Consider the following 13,966-nt stretch of genomic DNA (forward strand, 5'->3'; position numbering starts at 1 on the left):
GCCACCCAGGCGCCCCAAAAGATTTTTTTTAAGAGAAGTAATAAAATCTGCCTGCCCCTACTTCCAGAACATGAGAGAAAGAACTACTATTAGTGAGAGCCTATTAAGGGTCCAGCATTTTATAGGCTGTACATTGCTCGATCTTGACAAACCATAAGAGGAGTATTTCCAAACCTTGTGTACCTGCAAGGACACTGAGGTGCAGAGAGGAGGGACCTGATCAGAGCCATAGGTCTGTGCATCCAAACAAATTTTAGGGATCCTTACTACCATCCTCTTGCTTCTAGCAACATCCTGAGAGTTGATGACACAGATAGGTCCTGCAGCCTGGGCTAGGTCTCTGGTTGACCTTGAAGAGAGAGATGAGCTGCTTTCCATGTGTCTCTAATATATATTCCTGGAGAGTGATGTAAGTGGTGGGAAATTGGTTCTAAGGACTTGAAGCCTTGGACACCATTTTAAGCTGTAGCACCTTTGTACCTATTCCCCCAAAATATTCATGAGAAGGTCAGTTACCAGGAATCTCTTACTCAGCCAGAAGAGTCCAAAGTCTACCCCACACTTTTCTTTCCCCATCACACCAGGGTTGAGAAGATTTAAACTCAGATTCACTGGACCTGAGTTTCTGTTCCTGCCACGAGCATCTGAACTGAGCCCAAATACTCCCCTTCAGCCTGGGGCTTTGAAGCCCGGGGAGACCTAGGAAGCAATTAACATGGTCCTAAACTTCCAAGTGCCGCCTCGGACCTTTCTCCACCTGTCAGGGCCAGGCTTTGTCCAGCGAGCAGAAGAGACCACTTGCCCCTAAATTGGGGGGAGGACTGAGTGTGGGCTCTGGAAACCCATGGTTCAACTCCTAGCAGTGAAACCCTGGGGGTTCCACCACCCAAACATTCTTATTGGCACCCCTACTTCCCAGAACTTGTTCAGTAGTTGCTTCTTGGTGTCATGGACTTCCTTTTCATCCACAGAGAGGCTGTCTGGTGACTGCTCGCCTACACTCGAGAAAATGCCTTAGATTTTGAATTTGAGGCATTTGCAGAAGGAAAGAGGGGACAGACAGAACAGGTAAAGCCAAAAAGCAAGGAGGGAGGATGTAGAGGTCTGTGTGTGGCCGGGGGCAGGGGGAGCAATTGTGATTTGAGACTCGCTTAGGGAAATTTTTGTTTCCTCTCCTACACAGGCACAGTCCTAACCCAGATGCTCTCCATTGTCTTTTTACTTCCCCATTTTCCTTTTCCTTTAGTCTCCTGTTGCTGGGCCTGGGCAAGGAGAATTAGGGAGCCAGATGCCCACATTCTTCTCTTTTTGGTCAGTACAGCTGCATGGGGCACAGACTCCAGGTGGGCGTTCAGGATGAATTGTTTTAAAGAGTCTCTAAAGCTATACTCACCCTTGTTGAGCTCCCTGTTCCCCTTGGGCATGGATGGGAAATTCAGGGGTATCAGGTGCATTTCCTCATTTTCTGGTTATTCTAAGACCTCTGGGCCCTAACTGCCCCTGGAGCACTGTTCCAAACCTGGAGGCGGCTAAATGAATGATCATTTAATAGAATAAAAAAAAAAAAAAAAAACCTATCAGGGTATATTAACTCACTTTATAGTCCTTGTGGTGGGAGAGGGAGAGACTATGATGATTTCCTAAATGCCAGCTAGTTAAGTCCCTCTACCTCCTCCCTCTGGAGTTAAGAAAGCCTCCCTGCATCCATGTATTTCTCCTCTATCATAGTTTGCTACATTTTTTGCGGCTGCTCATGGCACCACACTTGACCTTAGGAACGCCAAGTGGAAGAGCCTGACGATGAGACTGAGACTAGGTCGCCAATTTGAACTGAACTTGGTTTTTCCTCCTCCAACCAGAATGGCATGACTCAGGTATAAAATCTCCTCTCCTCTCAGAGACTCTGGCGGTCTGGAAACTATAAAAAGAAAAAACAAAATCAGTAAATTCAAGAGAGAAATGAAAAGAGCAAGAAAACTGTAGGAAGAGAGGGAAAGAAAAAGGAAAATACTTGTACACAAAATTGGAAGGGTGTTTGGAACCCCGCCTCAATTTCTAACAACTGAAGCTAAGGCTTGTTGGTCTCCACTGGGTTCCTCCACTGGTCTCTCCAACCCAATTCCCTTGTTCAGGATCTGTGGGGTTCTTTGCCTGGGAAAGGCACATTCACATGGTCTGGTCTATGGCAGGGCTTTACCTACTGGCGGTGGGTAGGGAAAGGTGGTGGTGGCAGCAGAGAAGGAGGTGGGAAAAGCCCTGGGAGGTGTGGCCACGTCAGGTGGAGGCCCCTCCCCCACCCATACGGAGGGGCCCTGCATCCACCACCCCAGGGGAGCCTCTTGGGCTCCAGGCCATCCTGGGTGACTTAAGCCAGAGTGATCTTATTACAGTCATTAGTGACCAGAATGATTTCTTATGCCAAGAGCAAAAAGAAATGGATCCAAATGAGAAAACCGGGACAGCTTGGGTTCTGCGAGATGGCTGCGAGCTGGGGATTGCACCGATGATAAAGCCCATAGCTGCTTCTTTGGCATCCACTCCATGTCAGGCAAAGTCAGGCACACAGGTAGCCTCTGAGCTCCAGAGTTTGTAGTTGTGCAGGGCTGGAAGGCACTTATGGGTAACAATTAGACTATAATGTGCTTATGGGTTGGCAGAAAATGGGAGACATTCCTGGCATACTTAAGAAGACTTACTACTCCCACTTCCTTCCCAGCGGTAGGTTTAAGGTAAGTCTCTCCTTTGCTGATGATGACCAACCCTGCCCCCAGAATCCATCAGGAGTTTGGACACATCCACAGCTCCCGGAGAAGATCCCGCTTGACCTCCCTGTCAGAGGCCAGTGCTTAGTGCATTTCTGAGGCCAGGTATACCTGGGTTGGGTCTTAGCTTCTAGACTGGAGCTGGCATCTTGGCCTCAGAGTTTATTTCTGCCTTTGCAAAACTGGGACATTTGCCCAATAAGGGGTTTGGAAGTGCCGTTCCTAGCCCTGATGATCCTCATCATAGTGCATTTGTTTATTCATCTTTAGAGAAAAGATGCAGTTTCTTTCTAGAAGCTCTAGAAATGTGACAAAACTTCCAGCTCCCCTTCCCACGCCAAGGTATGGTTGCTGGGTTGATCACCTCCCTCCCCCCACCAGTTACGAACAGCTCTGCAAAATTCCAAACCCTGACCTCTGCGTCTCACCAGTGCAAGTTTGAGAACTTGCCCCCGTGTACGTTCTCTGACCCTAGTTGGCAAGGTTTGATCTCTGCATTCTTGCTATTGCTCTTCACTTACTTCTATTACCCTCCAGCTGCACTTCAGCTGCCCACATTCTACAGACCCAAAGGATGGTCCCTCAAACAGGCCAGAACCTGTGCAAATATCCAGACCTGTGATGCCCATGGAGCACGGCCTCCTACTCACGTGCCTGTGGGCCAGTCCGCACATGCATGACTAGGCATTCTGGGAGTGGGAGGATGTGAGGACTAGCTGGCCACAGGGACTGAGAGGTAACACCTGCATCATCCTTTGCTAGGATCTGGGACTCTCTCAATGCACAATGCTTTCCAGGGAGTCTTGAAGAGCTAGCCGGGCTCCCTTTGCATTTTTTTTTTTTTCCACTAAAGAAAGTAAACATCTTGCATGTGTTTCCATAGTGGTTAGGCACTGATTATGGGAGACCGCCTTGCAGAAACTTGGCTGTTGTGGCCTGAGGACACTGGGACTGAGTAAGGCGCTTGGGACTTTACGTAGGGAAAAAAAAAGTTTAGTTTGCACCATCTGGGTAAGGTCTGGAACAAACAGTTTGGGTGCCAGAAATGGGGGACACCTGGATTCCCCATCGCAAAAAGGGGAGCCTCTATGTCACCTGGCAGGTGAAAACTGAGGAGGCAACGGATCAGTGAGACCTGGACTGCGCCTGTCCAACCTGAGCAGCTGCCATCTGTCAGGACCCCTTCGAGGGCATGCATTCAGCCAGCACCGCCATTCAATGCAGACCCAGAAAAATCTCTCAAACTCGCAGACTTGGAGAGAGAGGAAGGTAGCCAGGCAACAGAATTGCGGAAAACATCCTCTAGGTCACATGAACTTTATTGTAGATCAGGAAGTTATCTAACAGCTGCCAAAACTCTTTCTGACTCCAAATGTTGACTGTTTCTCACACCTCACCATTGGGTATGGAGTCTGCTGCCTTGGGGGTTATTCAGATTTCCCATTCCTTCTCAGACTCCATCTACCCCCACCTGCCTGGTTGCATTTGGAGATGATTTCCTTTTTTCCATTCATGAGACCATGTGGCTTCCATACTTACCTGGGCTGGCAGTTTCTCTACTCACCCTCCAAATCTCTTGAGGAGGAAAAGCCCAGTTGAGGAACGGTCAGAAAAAGGAAGCCAAGCCCGGAAGTGCAAGCATACATTATCATATTCTTCTCAGGGTGCCTTTAGTTCATTCCAGAAAAAAAGTGCAGCACAATAAGTAATTTTAATGGGCGACCTCCCTTTCTTCCACTAATTCCCAGTCCTGAGCAAGGTTCACGAGCAAGAACCTAGTCTTCTGTGGCCTTGAATGCCCCCAAGGGTCTGGTGGCGATATTGAGCACACAGTGGGAGCTGAGACAATAGATCCTGGTTGACAAAACAGTCGCTTCAAAGGAAAAGGGGCAATTATTTGAGAGCAAATGTAAGCAAAGGCGCGCGCGCACACACACACGTGCGTGTGTTCCGTGCCTTTTCAATTAATTCCAGGCTCATATATGAGACTACCTCGAGGATCTGCTCCCATTTCTCAGCCCAGCGCCCCAACACAAGCTGATTCCTCCTGGATAACAAGCACCTTGGCGTCGAGGGAGCCCGCTCCAGCTGACATTTGCAGATATTAGTTACTTCTGCCTCGTAGTGCTCCTTTCTTCACCCTCGACGGTCCAGAGCTGAGCTCACAAGACTGAGGCAGGCCCAGTCCAGATGACCAGGAGCAGAGACCTTCCTGGGCCAAAGCACAGAAAGGTCATCTCAGCGAATTTACTCGGGGTAAAGGGGTGACTTGGGCCGTGTCCGAGTACCTGCGATCATGGGTGGGACCAGGATGCTGAAGCGGCGCTCTTGTGCCCCCCACCCCGCCCCACCCTTCTCGAATCTCTGGGTCAGCGGAGTGTAGATGTTGACGTGCTTGAGCCCTGGGGCCTGACTACGGCTACTTAGAGGGGCCCTACTGTCACCCACCCAAGCGTAGTCATCGCCGTGCTCTGTTGGCGCTAATCTTCTCCTCGGCTATTTGTAATGATCTGTAAGCGCAGAAACCAGCCGCGTGGTGCGCACCCCGGAAGCACTTGCCGAGACCCGGAAGCAGCGGGGCCTCGCCCGCCGCTCCTCTGGCTCGAGAGCCCTCCACGACCCGCCCACCTTGGAGGTACCCCAGTTTGGGAAGCATCGCTCGCGCGAGAGCGGGTCCCAGGTTCGCGCCACGATCCTGCCCCGTGGTAGAGAGTTTCCGGTCTATTGGTCTGTCGCTTACGGCGGGCCCAGGCCTCCCCGTTCCCCGAGTGGATTTAGGTCCCCCGTTAAGGTCCCCGTTGTGTCCGGCCGTGGGTCGAGGGAGGCACAGAGAAGGAGGAATTTACAATCAGCCCGTGAGTGACTGATCAGCTCCCCAGAGATCGGAGTGTAAATTTACTAGGGATCTTCGGTTGTGATTCACAATTCTGCAAGTAATAAAATGCCCACCCCTCCAATTTCCCGCCCTGTTGGCCTCTCCCCAGCGAGCCACCGTGGGCGCGAACCCGGGGAGTGCGGGAGGCCCCCCGGCGCACCCCGCAGCTCGCAGAGGACCCGGGCTCGCGGGCGCCGGGCGGGCCCCGTGCCCCGCCGTCGTAAGAATGCTTCAGATCCAACCTGGGCTCGTTTCTGTGACGCAGGAAACATCTGGGGAGTTTGCGCCAGGCGTTTGGGAAAGTACTTACTTCCGAACTTGGCGCGAAGATGTTCTAGGACACAGACAAACGCGGGCCTGAACGGGGGATGGGGCCCGGGACGGGTTGGCAACCCGGGCGGCAGTCGGGGTGCACACGGGGGAGGTAACTGGTGGCGAGCACTTGGGTGAAGGACGAATTAAACACTTAGAGCCGGGTCCGCTCGTTCGGGCCTCATTGTTTTAATGTCTGTAGTACTTAGGCACAGTTTGAGAAAGAATAATGTCTTTACTTTCAGAAAAAACATCAAAGACCAGGGCCTGCTCAATATGGAGCACATATGGTAGTCTCCGAAGGCCTTGCCTGCCAAAACATGTTTCTCAGTATTTTTCGCCTTTCCTTTTTCGATTCCACCCCCCCCCCCCGCCCCCCACATCCTTTTTTTCTTTTTCTTTTTTTTTTTTTTTTTCTCCCCAAATGGGAGGGAGCCACGGGCTCGGGTTACTTGGGACGTCTAGCGTTCACAGGAGCAGTTGGCCGCTGCCCGAGGCGATCAATGAGGCCTTTCAGGAACTGAATGTATCCCAGGACGGGAACCTTGAAGATGGGCGGGTTGAAGAAGCCAGGCTGGGGAGGCCGTGACTTGCCCAGGACCCAGAGCCAGCTGTGGCAGAGTGATGCATTGTCAGATTCAGAGGCTATAGGTCACTTTTGGGATTATACCTGAAAAGCACGTTTTCCTGTTACTGCTTCCTTAATTGGTCGGGTTACACTGGTTGAATCCCCAGGCCTTAGTACATGGGGCACTTAAATATTTACCGAATGAATACTGAATGAACTAAGTGAAGACAGTAGCCTGCAAACCACTCTTAGACCCTAGTCTAGACAAGACTTAGGTGCAGTGGCTAAAAGTTGGGGCAGTTTGCTTTCGGAATTTCTCCAGATGACATCTCAGAATGTCAGCGTTCATTAAAATGATCTAATTCAACTTCTGAATTTCTCTGAAGATGAACTGAGACCCAGAAAGGTAAAGTTATTTGCTCAGGGCGCACAGCTGGGATGGAACAGGGGAAGTGCCCTCTTTCCTATGCCTAGTGCCCACAGGGCTCACTACCCCCACATTACCCTCAGTGGAAGGACAAGCTGGATAATTTCCTCTTTTAGCTTCTCCCATTAAATGGATCCCTATCATCACCTCTGAAAAATGATATTCTCCTTCAGCGAATTTACATGTAGCGTTAATATTAAAAGGAGGGGTAAATTCTTAGAGCCCCCATTTAAAAGAAGAAGCATGCTGTCGCCAGAACTTGCAGCTTTTTCTAATACAGTATTAATGATGGTGGGGGAAGGAAACACACTACACATGGAGCTGATTACACATGAATCTTATCACATCATCCGGTGTTCTGATGACTTACATGACTCATACAGAGACCAGTAGGCAAATTACCTGACATGTAGTTCGAAAACCTGTACTTTGGACCTGGCTTTGTCATCAACCTGCTGCATATCTTGACCGATTTCGCTGGATCTATTTCTCTCCCTCATGTATATACAACATACACACACGCACGCACACACACACACACATATGCATATATATGTATATATGTACACACGTGTGTATTATGTGTAGACAATATAATATACACACATCTATTGATTTTTAATCTAGGTGGTCTATTCATGAATCCAATTTCTGTTCTTACATTCTCTGATGCTATCACGTGTCAACATACAGTGAACCCCTTACCCGTACCAGATGGAAAAGCAACAGAGGATAGAACGCTGTTTATTCTTGTGTTAGGACTGAGTGAATGCTAACCTTGCAGAACGCTTCAGAGATGCTCCTGCCTCTTCCTTCATCCTGGAGCCCAGAGTGCTGATTTCCCCAGATTGCACAGCTGGAGAGCCCGGGGTAGCTTCTTAGTCGGGGCGCCTTACTCCCTGAAGAGAGTTAGCTGCAAATATGGGGGTCCACCAGTCTCCATGACCGGTTTAGCTGAGTATGGATCAACTCTCTAGGATACTTCCTTCTACCACTCCATCATCCACATTCCTCACCCCACGTTCTCATTCAAACCAAGAATAATTTAGCCAAAATATAATAGTCTTGGGTTCAGAAGGGCAAATTTAAAGCAAAACTGGAAGTCTGTACCATTTTACTTGGGCAGTGCTCCTTTAAATATATCAGCTCTGTTGCATGGGACTTTGAGCCTTCAAGGGCCATTGGGACAAGGTGATGGTTCCTCTAATGAGGAGTATAGCAGCTAGTCTTACTTGTGTTTAGAGTTTGAATCCAACATAAGACAAAAACTCGAGTCAACTTTAATAACGAGGCAAAATAATAATTAGAGTAAAGCCAGTGTTCAGAATTCTATGCAACTGATCCTTTCCTGTCACACAACAAACTCCCAAATTATCAATGTTGGGCGTGCGTGGAGAGGCTAACAAATTACCCACCATTAAGTATAAGACAAAGCTGCCCTTGCTTGCTTTCGAGGAGCACCTTCTCAATGTGAGACAATGACTTGGGCAACTGTCTGCCACACTGAAAATGAAGTCTAGGGCACTTTGTCCCTCCTGCCTGCCTGGCCCTGGTTGACCTGGACTAGGCTGATGCTGCCTAGTTGGAATCCAAAGTGTCTCAAGGAACAGTTGTGATCTGTTTTCCCTGGGTGTGGAGTGGAACAGGCAGTTTTCAAGGCACTGAAACAGCCTTTTCTTCTATCACCTTCATGCTGGGGGACCTTGATGACTTAGGGGCTAAAAGAACCCCACAGGGCACCATGTTTGAGGAATCTCCCTTCGCAAAGGCTTAAGCAGGTGGGAATAGGCTGTCCAACCCAGACAGCCAATCCAGGATGTTGTCCTAGGCATGCAGAGAAAGGATGGAACTGAAAATTCCGCCAACTGGAGGTAGATATGTTGCCTCTTGTGTATAGTAGAAAGTGGTCTCCTGCCATTCCTCTTAAACATCAGCCTCAGGATCCTCTTTTGGACCTTTCCGTATATGAAAGCCACTCCCTAAGCACTACTTAATCGTCATACTTCCTTCCTTCGGCTGTTATGAGGATTAAATGAGAAAATCTACTGAAAGTGCTTTTCACAGTGCCAGATACATAGCAAGTACTCAGTGCATGGTCGCAATTATTATTTGCCATTCTATGATTTCCTTTGAGGTTAATGACATATTTCTCTACAATTCAGACCTTTTCTTGGAACACTAGACCTGAATAGCCAGCTCCCTACTGGAGGTCACTTACGTGCAGGTGGACCTAGATTCGTAGAACCCACTCTGCTCAAAACAGATTGGATTTCTAGTCCCTGTTGTACACTGCGAGTGGCTCTACCACCAATTAGGCCAGCTCCTTGGCTATTACCAGTTCCTCCTAAATATCTCTCAGATCCACCCGCAACAACCTCCTGCCTTAGTAATGACAAATATTAAATTTTGTCTGCATCATTATATCATTTCTCCTCTGCCAGGGTATTCTCCAGTCTGTCCTCACAGCAGCTGGAGTGATCTTTATGTAATGCAATTTGATCGTGTCATTTCCCTACTTTAAATCTTTTCTTCATTCCCTAGAGACATCAGGAAAATCCAAATGCCGAGTATAGGGCGCTCTTTATCCTCTCCTTTCTCCCCCCCCCGCCCCCACTTTCCCATCACACGTGCTAAGCCCTAGCTCTCTTGAACGACACTGAGTTTCTTTTGCCTTTGTGTCTTTGCACGCATTGTCTTTCTGGCTGGTACACAGCTCCCTCCTTCATTAGACTCCTGCAGCTTGTGCTTCAAGATTCCGCCTGGCTGTTCTCTTCTAGGAAGCCTTCACCAAGCCTCAGGCTGATTACAGAGTTTTTATCCTACAAGATTGCAATTTCTCTTCTCCACTAGGTGTGAATTCCTTGAGGGCAGTGGAATAAATCTTGAATCTTTGTGGCCATAAGAACACAGTAGGTGTTTGCCACATATTTGCCGAATATAGGAAGGGCCCAGAATTAGAATAAAGGACTGGTTCTATAGCTTCATATCATCATCAAATTTTGGGGTAAGTTATCTTTCGGAGCCTCAGTTTTCTCCTCCGTAAGGTGAGGACTAACGGTACCCCCTAATATTGTCAAGATTAAAAGAAAAGTGAATGCAAGTCTTCTGTAAACTGTGTAGCACTGTACCTGAGTCATTGTGATAGTAAGTGCAGACCCACACTTCCCATACATGTACACATTTTCATACATGCACTTGATATGTACCTATTCTATGCATCCATGTGTCTGTGTTTGTGCACCTGCATGGTTACGTGGAAAAGCAGTTTCCAGACATACCTTTCTCTAGATCCCACCCTTTAAAGTCATGATGAATAATAGGTAGATGAATACTTTTGATAACTAGTCTAGGTTCTAGATAAAACATTTTGTAGCAGTATCCTCGAAATATTAGTCATTCTGTGATTTCATTATATCCAAACACACAAATACAAACAGTGCATATTTATAGAGCACTGAATGGGTAATAACAGCCCATTACTATTTTCACTATGACTATTATTGTACCTTCCTACTAAAATAACACTGAAGCACTTTCCCTCCAAAGGGAAAGGTTTTCTTTTCTTTTCTTTTTTTCCCCTTTCTTTCTTTCTTTCTTTCTTTCTTTCTTTCCTTCTTTCTTTCTTTCTTTCTCTTCCTTCCTTCCTTCTTTCTTTTTCTTTTTTACATGGGTCACTTGGAGCAGTTATTGAAGGCATTGTTTCCCCCATTTTGCATGTGAACAAACCGAGGCACAGATTTGTTTCACAAAATGCCTCCTTTCCAATGTTGCAACCGAGTGGAGATCAGAACCCTAGGATGCCCTCTCTCCCGTCTTCTTTCTTTTTCCACGGGCCAGTGTAGGAAGTTTGCACAGAGTGATTGATAGAAACGAGCCAGAGCTGGCCAATGTGTAAACTGATCGGTGCTTATGTGTAACGCTTTGAATTGCCACAATTATTTCTGCACATTGGGCCTGCCTTAAATGTGGAATCCGCTATTCCAACATCAGTTCCCGGGTTTTTTTTTTTTTTTAGTTCCCGGCAGGGTAATTGCCTCTCCTTCCGTAGCGCGCAGTTGCCAGCTGCCCGGCTGCCCTGGGAGCTTTGAAGTGGAAGGCGCACCACGGCTTTTCTAAACGCCCCTCATGCGCGCGCTGGAAAGGAGGGCGCTGGGTCATCCTCAACCTCATCCACCTCCCGATCCCGTTCTTCTTTAAAAAGCCAGGTGGCGCCAACTCTCAACCCCTGCTAGAGCTGGAGGATCTTCCTGCCGCGCTCGGGGTGGGGGGAGGAGAGTTGGAAGAAGGGCACCACCTCAGGCCTGCTCTTTCGCTCTGCGCCCTCCGCTCTGCGCCCTCGGCTCTGCGGAAAGGGACACGTGCTTTTCTCTTCTTCCGCACCCCTCGCAGGATGACGGCAAGCCTAAAGGGAAACGAGGTGTCCTGTGTGCCACATGGAGCTCGGGGAACGGAAATAATTAAAGCCATGAGGTTTCCTGGCTCTACGCGGTGTTTACGGTGGGTTTTGATTTGGGGAAGGAGAGCGAGGAGAGGTTAAGGCCGGTTCCAATCTGCCAGCATCCTGTATTGGTCTGTGCAGCAGATGACGAGTGCGTCCGGGAGGGCTCGCGCCCCTCGGTGTGCGCGTAGCGGGGGGTGCAAGATCGTGTCTCTGGGTGTCGTGTGGGGTGGCGTACCTACTCCGAAGTAACAGAGTAGGTGCATGTTAATTTCAAAAAAAAAAAAAGTAGAAATCCTCCCAGCTGGGAAAGGAGGGCTCTAAGATCCCTCGTATGACAGCGGAGGGTCTGAAGCTATTAAGGAAGGCACCCGTTTTAGTTTTCAAACCCCATTTTTATTCTTGCAATGTTTCCAGTCTTTGAACTACTGTCGTTTAACAGGGGGAAGGAAGAGACTCCATTATACAAGCATATCGGTTTACTTGATCTAAACCAAACACCGCTGAACAAAAATGTTGGTTGAAGCCTAGCAAATAACTACTAATCCGGTAACGAGAATTTAGCCATACGCAAGTACTGCTGTTGCAAATCATCACCAAATTCGAAGTTAAGATGAACTCAATAAAAGGTGGTTTTTTTTTTTCTCCTTTTCAATTCGCAGGAATACTAAAAGTAGAGTTGGTATCATGGCCTATAGCAATTTTAAGATTTTATTTGAAATGACAGTAACATACATACAAACACACAGAACACTCAACAACGTTAGTAATGATGACAGTGTGCTATTAATGCTGCTTTTTATATGGTGCTGGTGGTGTTTATTACAGTGTGCGCTTCAGAACAGTGTTTCTCATACTGCAGGTTGCCAACCATTAGTGACTCATGAAATCAGCACGGTGGGATTTTGATCAGTATTTTTTTTAATTTTTTTTTTTAACGTTTATTTATTATTGAGAGACAGAGAGAGCCTGAGCAATGGAAGAGCCAAGAGACCGGAGACACAGAATCCGAAGCAGGCTCCAGGCTCTGAGCTGTCAGCGCAGAGCCCAACGCGGGGCTCAAAGCCGCAAACCGAGAGATCATGACCTGAGCCAAAGTCAGATGCTTAACCGACTGAGCCACCCAGGCGCCCCTGGTCAGTACTTTTTTTTTTTTTTTACAGGAAATGTTAAAGACTAAAAAATATCAGAAGTATGTAAGAATAAATAGTCTCTCATAAATCTTCCCTCCCCCCCCCATTTATGTGTTGTATGTATGTACTGGGTCACAATGTAAAATGTATTTCTTATCGTGGACTACATTAAAAAGGAGCTTGAAAGCTGTGGTTTTAGAAAAATCCTTGTTGCTCTAGGCAGGTTCCCATCAGTACTATGCTTTTTGACTGGGGGGTGCAAAGCTAAAGCCCCTGCTGCCCCTGCTGATGCTCTACGCTGAGCTAGAGTGGGTATTTTTTTTTTAATTTTTTTTTTAACGTTTATTTATTTTTGAGACAGAGAGAGACAGAGCATGAACGGGGGAGGGTCACAGAGAGAGGGAGATACAGAATCTGAAACAGGCTCCAGGCTCTGAGCTGTCGGCACAGAGCCCGACGCAGGGCTCGAACTCACGGACCGCGAGATCGTGACCTGAGCTGAAGTCGGACGCTTAACCGACCAAGCCACCCAGGCGCCCCTAGAGTGGGTATTTATCACCCTTGCAGATTCCACGCTGAGCATGACCCACAATGCAAATAAGATTGGGAAGTGGGTGCTCAGTTGTTTTTTCTTTTTTAATTAATATAATATAATTTTATTTTATTTTATTTTATTTTATAAGTAATCTCTAAGCCCAACCGGTCTGGGACAACCGGGCTACCGACTAAGCCAGCCAGGCACCCAGGTATCCAATCTTAAAATCTCAACGTGGTTCTTTCCTGATTGCGAAGACTATACCAGATAAGAGGTGGAGGCAGGCTTCAGGCCCCAGGGGGAAGATAGGCAGGAAAGGATCACGTGGAGCCCCAGGCCTCAGAGAGGAATGGTAGCAGGAGGAAGGTTACCATAGGGATCTTGAAGCAAAGACCCAAGCACAAGCCTGCTTATTCAAACTAGGTGTGGAAGGACGGTCTCTCTCTCCCAAAGGGTGGGAGGAGGGGTGGCTGGAGTCATGTGTTTTGGAAAAGAGACTCATCTTTTTTCCTTTAATTTTTTAAATGTTTTTATTTATTTTTGAGACAGAGAGAGACAGAGCATGAGCAGGGGAGGGGCAGAGAGAGAGGGAGACACAGAATCTGAAGCAGGCTCCAGGCTCCGAGCCATCAGCACAGAGCCCGACACGGGGCTCGAACTCACAGACCGTGAGATCATGACCTGAGCTGAGGTCAGACACCCAACCGACTGAGCCATCCAGGGTCCCCAAAGAGACTCATTATCTTAACAAGAGCAGGTAGAATAACCTTCAACCCTGAGAAGCAAGTTAGGAGCTCAGTGATTGATGTTGGGAGTGAGGAATGCTTTTGTCCCTCCTCCTCTCTGTCCCAGCGTTGCAGAGGAGCAAATACTATTACTGTTTTAGGGCACTGATTAAACCATATTTACTACAGGC

At 47.9% G+C, this 13,966-nt stretch overlaps 1 long non-coding RNA gene across 1 annotated transcript; it reads left to right on the plus strand.

Moving 5' to 3' along the window:
* The first annotated feature begins 982 nt into the window (after nucleotides 1–982).
* On the plus strand, nucleotides 983–12,440 carry LOC107181075. The gene is made up of 3 exons (XR_001511866.2): nucleotides 983–1,068; nucleotides 11,334–11,441; nucleotides 12,345–12,440. It is a non-coding gene; the product is annotated as an uncharacterized LOC107181075 (long non-coding RNA).
* The last annotated feature ends 1,526 nt before the right edge of the window (nucleotides 12,441–13,966 follow it).

The sequence above is a fragment of the Panthera tigris genome, chromosome B1 (assembly GCF_018350195.1).
Source record: "Panthera tigris isolate Pti1 chromosome B1, P.tigris_Pti1_mat1.1, whole genome shotgun sequence".
Taxonomy (NCBI): domain Eukaryota; kingdom Metazoa; phylum Chordata; class Mammalia; order Carnivora; family Felidae; genus Panthera; species Panthera tigris.